Source organism: Dama dama, unplaced genomic scaffold (genome assembly GCF_033118175.1).
Source record: "Dama dama isolate Ldn47 unplaced genomic scaffold, ASM3311817v1 ptg000225l, whole genome shotgun sequence".
NCBI classification, from domain to species: domain Eukaryota; kingdom Metazoa; phylum Chordata; class Mammalia; order Artiodactyla; family Cervidae; genus Dama; species Dama dama.
Window position 1 is genome coordinate 1,364,997 of NW_026871011.1, and position 9,188 is coordinate 1,374,184.

Here is a 9,188-nt window from a genome sequence, read left to right on the forward strand (position 1 = left end):
GGAGCATGAAGCCATGTTCAGAAACATGAAGAGCCTGAAAAGGTGTGAAAAATATGAAGAGCTTCAAAAGGTGTCAAAAATATGAGGAGCATGAAACGGTGTGAAAATAGGACGAGGATGAAACGGACTGAAAAATAGGAGGAGCATGAATCGGTGTTGAAACATGAAGAGCATGAAAAGGTGTGAAAAATATGAAGAGCTTCAAAAGTGTAACAAATATGAGGAGCATGATACGGTTTGAAAAATAGGAGGAGCATGAAGCGGTGTTGAAAACATGAAGTGCCTGAGAAGGTGTGAAATATATGAAGAGCTTCAAAAGGTGTCAAAAATATGAAGAGCATGAAACGGTCTGAAAAATAGGAGGAGCATGAAGCCGTGTTCAAAAACATGAAGAGCCTGAAAAGTTGTGAAAAATATGAAGAGCTTCAAAAGGTGTCAAAAATATGAGGAGCATGAAACGGTGTGAAAATAGGAGGAGGATGAAACGGTCTGAAAAATAATAGGAGCATGAATCGATGTTGAAAACATGAAGAGCATGAAAAGGTGTGAAAAATATGAAGAGCTTCAAAAATGTGAAAAATATGAAGAGCTTCTAAAGGTGTGAAATATATGAAGAGCTTCAAAAGGTGTCAAAAATTAGATGAGCATGAAACGGTCTGAAAAATAGGAGGAGCATGAAGTGGTGTTGAAAATCATGACGAGCCTGAAAAGGTGTGTAAATATGAAGAGCTTCAAAATGTGTGAAATACATGAGGAGCATGAAACGGTCTGAAAAAAAGGAGGAGCATGAAGCGGTGTTCAAAAATATGAAGAGCCTGAAAATTTGTGAAAACTATGAAGAGCTTCAGAAGGTGGCAAAAATTAGATGAGTATGAAACGGTCTGAAAAATAGGAGGAGCATGAAGTGGTGTTGAAAAACATTAAGAGCTTGAAAATGTGTGAAATATATGAAGAGCTTCAAAGGATTCCAGAAATGAGAGGAGCATGAAACGGTCTGAAAAATAGGAGGAGCATGAAGCGGTGTTGAAAAACATGAGGAGCCTGTAAAGGTTTGAAAAATATGAAGAGCTTCAAAAGTTGTGAAAAATATGAAGAGCTTCAAATGCTGTCAAAAATGAGATGAGAATGAAACGGTCTGAGAAATAGGAGAAGCATGAAGTGGTGTTGAAAAACATGAAGAGCCTGAAAAAGTGTGAAATATATGAAGAGCTTCAAAAGGCGTGAAAAATATGAAGAGCTTCAAAAGAGGTCAAAAATATGAGGAGCATGAAACGGTCTGAAAAATAGGAGGAGCATTGTAGCATTGTTCAAAAACTTGAAGAGCCTGAAAAGGTGTGAAAAATATGAAGAGCTTCAAAAGGTGTCAAAAAAGTGAGGAGCATGAAACGGTCTGAAAAATAGGAGGAGCATGAAACGGTGTTCAAAAACAGGAGGAGCCTGAAAAGGTGTGAAAAATATGAAGAGCTTCAAAAGGTGTCAAAGTATGAGGAGAATGAAACGGTCTAAAAATAGGAGGAGAATGAAGTGGTGTTGAAAAACATGAAGAGCTTGAAAAGTGTGAAAAATATGAAGAGCTTCAAAAGGTGTCAAAAATATTAGGAGCAAGAAACGGTCTGAAAATTAGGAGGAGCATGAAGCGGTGTTGAAAAACATGAAGAGCCTGAAAATGTGTGAAAAATATGAAGAGCTTCAAAAGGTGTCAAATATATGAGGCGCCTGTAACGGTCTGAAAAATAGGAGGACCATGAAGCGGTGTTGAAAAACATGAAGAGCTTGAAATGGGGTGAAATATATGAAGAGCTTCAAAAGGTGTCAAAAATAGGAGGAGTATGAAACGGTCTGAAATGAAGGAGGAGCATGAAGTGTTATTGAAAAACATGAAGATCATGAAAAGGTGTGAAATATGAAGAGCTTCAAAAGGTGTCAAAAAAGTGAGGAGCATGAAACGGTCTGAAAAATAGGAGGAGCATGAAGCCATGTTCAAAAACATGAAGAGCCTGAAAAGGTGTGAAAAATATGAAGAGCTTCAAAAGGTGTCAAATATATGAGGAGAATGAAACGGTGTGAAAAATAGGAGGAGCATGAAACGGACTGAAAAATAGGAGGAGCATGAATCGGTGTTGAAACATGAAGAGCATGAAAAGGTGTGAAAAATATGAAGAGCTTCAAAAGTGTAAAAAATATGAGGAGCATGATACGGTTTGAAAAATAGGAGGAGCATGAAGCGGTGTTGAAAACATGAAGTGCCTGAAAAGGTGTGAAATATATGAAGAGCTTCAAAAGGTGTCAAAAATATGAGGAGCATGAAACGGTCTGAAAAATAGGAGTAGCATGAAGCCGTGTTCAAAAACACGAAGAGCCTGAAAAGGTGTGAAAAATATGAAGAGCTTCAAAAGGTGTCAAAAATATGAGGAGCATGAAACGGTGTGAAAATAGGACGAGGATGAAACGGTCTGAAAAATAATAGGAGCATGAATCGATGTTGAAAACATGAAGAGCATGAAAAGGTGTGAAAAATATGAAGAGCTTCAAAAACTGTCAAAAATATTAGGAGCAAGAAACGGTCTGAAAAATCGGAGGAGCAGGAAGCGGTGTTGAAAAACGTGAAGAGCCTGAAAATGTTGAAAAATATGAAGAGCTTCAAAAGTTGTCAAAAATAGGAGGAGCATGAAACGTTCTGAAAATTAGGAGAAGCATGAAACGGTGTTGAAAAACATGAAGATCATGAAAAGGTGTGAAAAATATGAAGAGCTTCAAAAGGTGTCAAAAATATGAGGAGCATGAATCGGTCTGAAAATTGGAGGAGCATGAAGAGGTTTTGAAAAACATGAAGAGCCTGAAAGGTGTGAAATATATGAACAGCTTCAAAAGGTGTCAAAAATAGGAGGAGTATGAAACGGTATGAAAACTAGGAGGAGCATGAAGCGGTGTTGAAACACATGAAGAGCATGAAAAGGTGTGAAAAATATGAAGAGCTTCAAAAGGTGTCAAAATATGAGGAGCATGAAACGGTCTGAAAAATAGGAGGAGCATGAAACTGTCTGAAAAATAGGAGGAGCATGAAGCGGTATTGAAAAACATGAAGAGCCTCAAAAGGTGTAAAAAATTTGAAGAGCTTCAAAAAGTGTCAAAAATGAGATGAGCATGAAATGGTCTGAAAAGAAGGAGGAGCATGAAGTGGTGTTGAAAAACACAAAGAGCCTGAAAAGGTGTGAAATATATGAAGAGATTCAAAAGGTGTGAAAAATATGAAGAGCATGTAACGGTTTGAAAATAGGACGAGCATGAAGTGGTGTTGAAAAACATGAAGAGACTTAAAACGTGTGAAATATATGAAGAGCCTGAAAAGGTGTGAAAAATATGAAGAGCTTCAAAAATGTGAAAAATATGAAGAGCTTCTAAAGGTGTGAAATATATGAAGAGATTCAAAAGGTGTGAAAAATATGAAGAGCATGTAACGGTTTGAAAATAGGACGAGCATGAAGTGGTGTTGAAAAACATGAAGAGACTTAAAACGTGTGAAATATATGAAGAGCCTGAAAAGATGTGAAAAATATGAAGAGATTCAAAGGGTATGAAATACATGAGGAGCATGAAACCCTGTGAAAAATAGGAGGAGCATGAAGCGGTGTTGAAAAACATGAAGAGACTTAAAACGTGTGAAATATATGAAGAGCCTGAAAAGGTGTGAAAAATATGAAGAGGTTCAAAGGTGTCAAAAATATGAGGAGCAAGAAACGGTCTGAAAATAGGAGGAGCATGAAACGGTGTTCAAAAACATGAAGAGCCTGAAAAGATGTGAAAAATATGAAGAGCTTCAAAAGGTGTGAAAAATATGAGGAGCAAGAAACGGTCTGAAAATAGGAGGAGCATGAAGCGGTGTTCAAAAACATGAAGAGCCTGAAAACGTGTGAAAAATTTGAAGAGCTTCAAAAATGTGAAAAATATGAAGAGCTTCAAAAGGTGTGAAATATATGAAGAGCTTCAAAAGGTGTCAAAAATTAGATGAGCAAAACGGTCTGAAAAATAGGAGGAGCATGAAGTGGTGTTGAAAATCATGACGAGCCTGAAAAGGTGTGTAAAATATGAAGAGCTTCAAAATGTGTGAAATACATGAGGAGCATGAAACGGTCTGAAAAATAGGAGGAGCATGAAGCGGTGTTCAAAAATATGAAGAGCCTGAAAATTTGTGAAACTATGAAGAGCTTCAGAAGGTGTCAAAAATTAGATGAGCATGAAACGGTCTGAAAAATAGGAGGAGCATGAAGTGGTGTTGAAAAAGATTAAGAGCCTGAAAATGTGTGAAATATATGAAGAGCTTCAAAAGATTTCAGAAATGAGAGGAGCATGAAACGGTCTGAAAAATAGGAGGAGCATGAAGCGGTGTTGAAAAACATGAGGAGCCTGTAAAGGTTTGAAAAATATGAAGAGCTTCAAAAGTTGTGAAAAATATGAAGAGCTTCAAATGCTGTCAAAAATGAGATGAGCATGAAATGGTCTGAGAAATAGGAGAAGCATGAAGTGGTGTTGAAAAACATGAAGAGCCTGAAAAAGTGTGAAATATATGAAGAGCTTCAAAAGGCGTGAAAAATATGAAGAGCTTCAAAAGAGGTCAAAAATATGAGGAGCATGAAACGGTCTGAAAAATAGGAGGAGCATTGTAGCATTGTTCAAAAACTTGAAGAGCCTGAAAAGGTGTGAAAAATATGAAGAGCTTCAAAAGGTGTCAAAAATATGAGGAGCATGAAACGGTCTGAAAAATAGGAGGAGCATGAAGCGTTGTTGAAAAACGTGAAGAGCCTGAAAACGTGTGAAAAATATTAAGAGCTTCAAAAGGTGTGAAAAATATTAGGAGCATGAATCGGTCTGAAAAATAGGAGGAGCATGAAGCGTTGTTGAAAAACGTGAAGAGCCTGAAAACGTGTGAAAAATATTAAGAGCTTCAAAAGGTGTGAAAAATATGAAGAACTTCAAAAGGTATCAAAAATCGAAGAGCAGGAAATGGTCTGAAAAATAGGAGGAGCATGAAGTGGTGTTAAAAACATGAAGAGCCTGAAAAGGTGTGAAATATAGGAAGAGCTTCAAAAGGTGTCAAAAGTATGAGGAGAATGAAACGGTCTAAAAATAGGAGGAGAATGAAGTGGTGTTGAAAAACATGAAGAGCTTGAAAAGTGTGAAAAATATGAAGAGCTTCTAAAGGTGTCAAAAATATGAGGAGCAGGAAATGGTCTGAAAAATAGGAGGAGCATGAAGTGGTGTTAAAAACATGAAGAGCTTGAAAAGTGTGAAAAATATGAAGAGCTTCTAAAGGTGTCAAAAATATGAGGAGCATGAAAAGGTCTGAAAAATAGGAGGAGCATGAAGTGGTGTTAAAAACATGAAGAGACTGAAAAGGTGTGAAATATAGGAAGAGCTTCAAAAGGTGTCAAAAGTATGAGGAGAATGAAACGGTCTAAAAATAGGAGGAGCATGAAGCGTTGTTGAAAAACATGAAGAGCCTGAAAAGGTGTGAAATATATGAAGAGCTTCAAAAGGTGTCAAAAATATGAGGAGCATGAAACGGTGTGAAAATAGGAGGAGGATGAAACGGTCTGAAAAATAATAGGAGCATGAATCGATGTTGAAAACATGAAGAGCATGAAGAGGTGTGAAAAATATGAAGAGCTTCAAAAGGTGTCAAAAATATTAGGAGCAAGAAACGGTCTGAAAAATAGGAGGAGCATGAAGCGGTGTTGAAAAACATGAAGAGCCTGAAAATGTGTGAAAAATATGAAGAGCTTCAAAAGGTGTCAAATATATGAGGCGCCTGTAACGGTCTGAAAAATAGGAGGACCATGAAGCGGTGTTGAAAAACATGAAGAGCTTGAAATGGGGTGAAATATATGAAGAGCTTCAAAAGGTGTCAAAAATAGGAGGAGTATGAAACGGTCTGAAATCTAGGAGGAGCATGAAGTGTTATTGAAAAACATGAAGATCATGAAAAGGTGTGAAATATGAAGAGCTTCAAAAGGTGTCAAAAAAGTGAGGAGCATGAAACGGTCTGAAAAATAGGAGGAGCATGAAGCCATGTTCAAAAACATGAAGAGCCTGAAAAGGTGTGAAAAATATGAAGAGCTTCAAAAGGTGTCAAATTATGAGGAGAATGAAACGGTGTGAAAAATAGGAGGAGCATGAAACGGACTGAAAAATAGGAGGAGCATGAATCGGTGTTGAAACATGAAGAGCATGAAAAGGTGTGAAAAATATGAAGAGCTTCAAAAGTGTAACAAATATGAGGAGCATGATACGGTTTGAAAAATAGGAGGAGCATGAAGCGGTGTTGAAAACATGAAGTGCCTGAAAAGGTGTGAAATATATGAAGATCTTCAAAAGGTGTCAAAAATATGAGGAGCATGAAACGGTCTGAAAAATAGGAGGAGCATGAAGCCGTGTTCAAAAACATGAAGAGCCTGAAAAGGTGTGAAAAATATGAAGAGCTTCAAAAGGTGTCAAAAATATGAGGAGCATGAAACGGTGTGAAAATAGGACGAGGATGAAACGGTCTGAAAAATAAAAGGAGCATGAATCGATGTTGAAAACATGAAGAGCATGAAAAGGTGTGAAAAATATGAAGAGCTTCAAAAACTGTCAAAAATATTAGGAGCAAGAAACGGTCTGAAAAATAGGAGGAGCAGGAAGCGGTGTTGAAAAAAGTGAAGAGCCTGAAAATGTTGAAAAATATGAAGAGCTTCAAAAGTTGTCAAAAATAGGAGGAGCATGAAACGTTCTGAAAATTAGGAGAAGCATGAAACGGTGTTGAAAAACATGAAGATCATGAAAAGGTGTGAAAAATATGAAGAGCTTCAAAAGGTGTCAAAAATATGAGGAGCATGAATCGGTCTGAAAATTGGAGGAGCATGAAGAGGTTTTGAAAAACATGAAGAGCCTGAAAGGTGTGAAATATATGAACAGCTTCAAAAGGTGTCAAAAATCGGAGGAGTATGAAACGGTATGAAAACTAGGAGGAGCATGAAGCGGTGTTGAAACACATGAAGAGCATGAAAAGGTGTGAAAAATATGAAGAGCTTCAAAAGGTGTCAAAATATGAGGAGCATGAAACGGTCTGAAAAATAGGAGGAGCATGAAACTGTCTGAAAAATAGGAGGAGCATGAAGCGGTATTGAAAAACATGAAGAGCCTCAAAAGGTGTAAAAAATTTGAAGAGCTTCAAAAAGTGTCAAAAATGAGATGAGCATGAAATGGTCTGAAAAGAAGGAGGAGCATGAAGTGGTGTTGAAAAACACGAAGAGCCTGAAAAGGTGTGAAATATATGAAGAGATTCAAAAGGTGTGAAAAATATGAAGAGCATGTAACGGTTTGAAAAGAGGACGAGCATGAAGTGGTGTTGAAAAACATGAAGAGACTTAAAACGTGTGAAATATATGAAGAGCCTGAAAAGATGTGAAAAATATGAAGAGATTCAAAGGGTATGAAATACATGAGGAGCATGAAACCCTGTGAAAAATAGGAGGAGCATGAAGCGGTGTTGAAAAACATGAAGAGACTTAAAACGTGTGAAATATATGAAGAGCCTGAAAAGGTGTGAAAAATATGAAGAGGTTCAAAGGTGTCAAAAATATGAGGAGCAAGAAACGGTCTGAAAATAGGAGGAGCATGAAACGGTGTTCAAAAACATGAAGAGCCTGAAAAGATGTGAAAAATATGAAGAGCTTCAAAAGGTGTGAAAAATATGAGGAGCAAGAAACGGTCTGAAAATAGGAGGAGCATGAAGCGGTGTTCAAAAACATGAAGAGCCTGAAAACGTGTGAAAAATTTGAAGAGCTTCAAAAATGTGAAAAATATGAAGAGCTTCAAAAGGTGTGAAATATATGAAGAGCTTCAAAAGGTGTCAAAAATTAGATGAGCAAAACGGTCTGAAAAATAGGAGGAGCATGAAGTGGTGTTGAAAATCATGACGAGCCTGAAAAGGTGTGTAAAATATGAAGAGCTTCAAAATGTGTGAAATACATGAGGAGCATGAAACGGTCTGAAAAATAGGAGGAGCATGAAGCGGTGTTCAAAAATATGAAGAGCATGAAAATTTGTGAAAACTATGAAGAGCTTCAGAAGGTGTCAAAAATTAGATGAGCATGAAACGGTCTGAAAAATAGGAGGAGCATGAAGTGGTGTTGAAAAACATTAAGAGCCTGAAAATGTGTGAAATATATGAAGAGCTTCAAAAGATTTCAGAAATGAGAGGAGCATGAAACGGTCTGAAAAATAGGAGGAGCATGAAGCGGTGTTGAAAAACATGAGGAGCCTGTAAAGGTTTGAAAAATATGAAGAGCTTCAAAAGTTGTGAAAAATATGAAGAGCTTCAAATGCTGTCAAAAATGAGATGAGCATGAAATGGTCTGAGAAATAGGAGAAGCATGAAGTGGTGTTGAAAAACATGAAGAGCCTGAAAAAGTGTGAAATATATGAAGAGCTTCAAAAGGCGTGAAAAATATGAAGAGCTTCAAAAGAGGTCAAAAATATGAGGAGCATGAAACGGTCTGAAAAATAGGAGGAGCATTGTAGCATTGTTCAAAAACTTGAAGAGCCTGAAAAGGTGTGAAAAATATGAAGAGCTTCAAAAGGTGTCAAAAATATGAGGAGCATGAAACGGTCTGAAAAATAGGAGGAGCATGAAGCGTTGTTGAAAAACGTGAAGAGCCTGAAATCGTGTGAAAAATATTAAGAGCTTCAAAAGGTGTGAAAAATATTAGGAGCATGAATTGGTCTGAAAAATAGGAGGAGCATGAAGCGTTGTTGAAAAACGTGAAGAGCCTGAAAACGTGTGAAAAATATTAAGAGCTTCAAAAGGTGTGAAAAATATGAAGAACTTCAAAAGGTATCAAAAATCGAAGAGCAGGAAATGGTCTGAAAAATAGGAGGAGCATGAAGTGGTGTTAAAAACATGAAGAGCCTGAAAAGGTGTGAAATATAGGAAGAGCTTCAAAAGGTGTCAAAAGTATGAGGAGAATGAAACGGTCTAAAAATAGGAGGAGAATGAAGTGGTGTTGAAAAACATGAAGAGCTTGAAAAGTGTGAAAAATATGAAGAGCTTCTAAAGGTGTCAAAAATATGAGGAGCAGGAAATGGTCTGAAAAATAGGAGGAGCATGAAGTGGTGTTAAAAACATGAAGAGCTTGAAAAGTGTGAAAAAT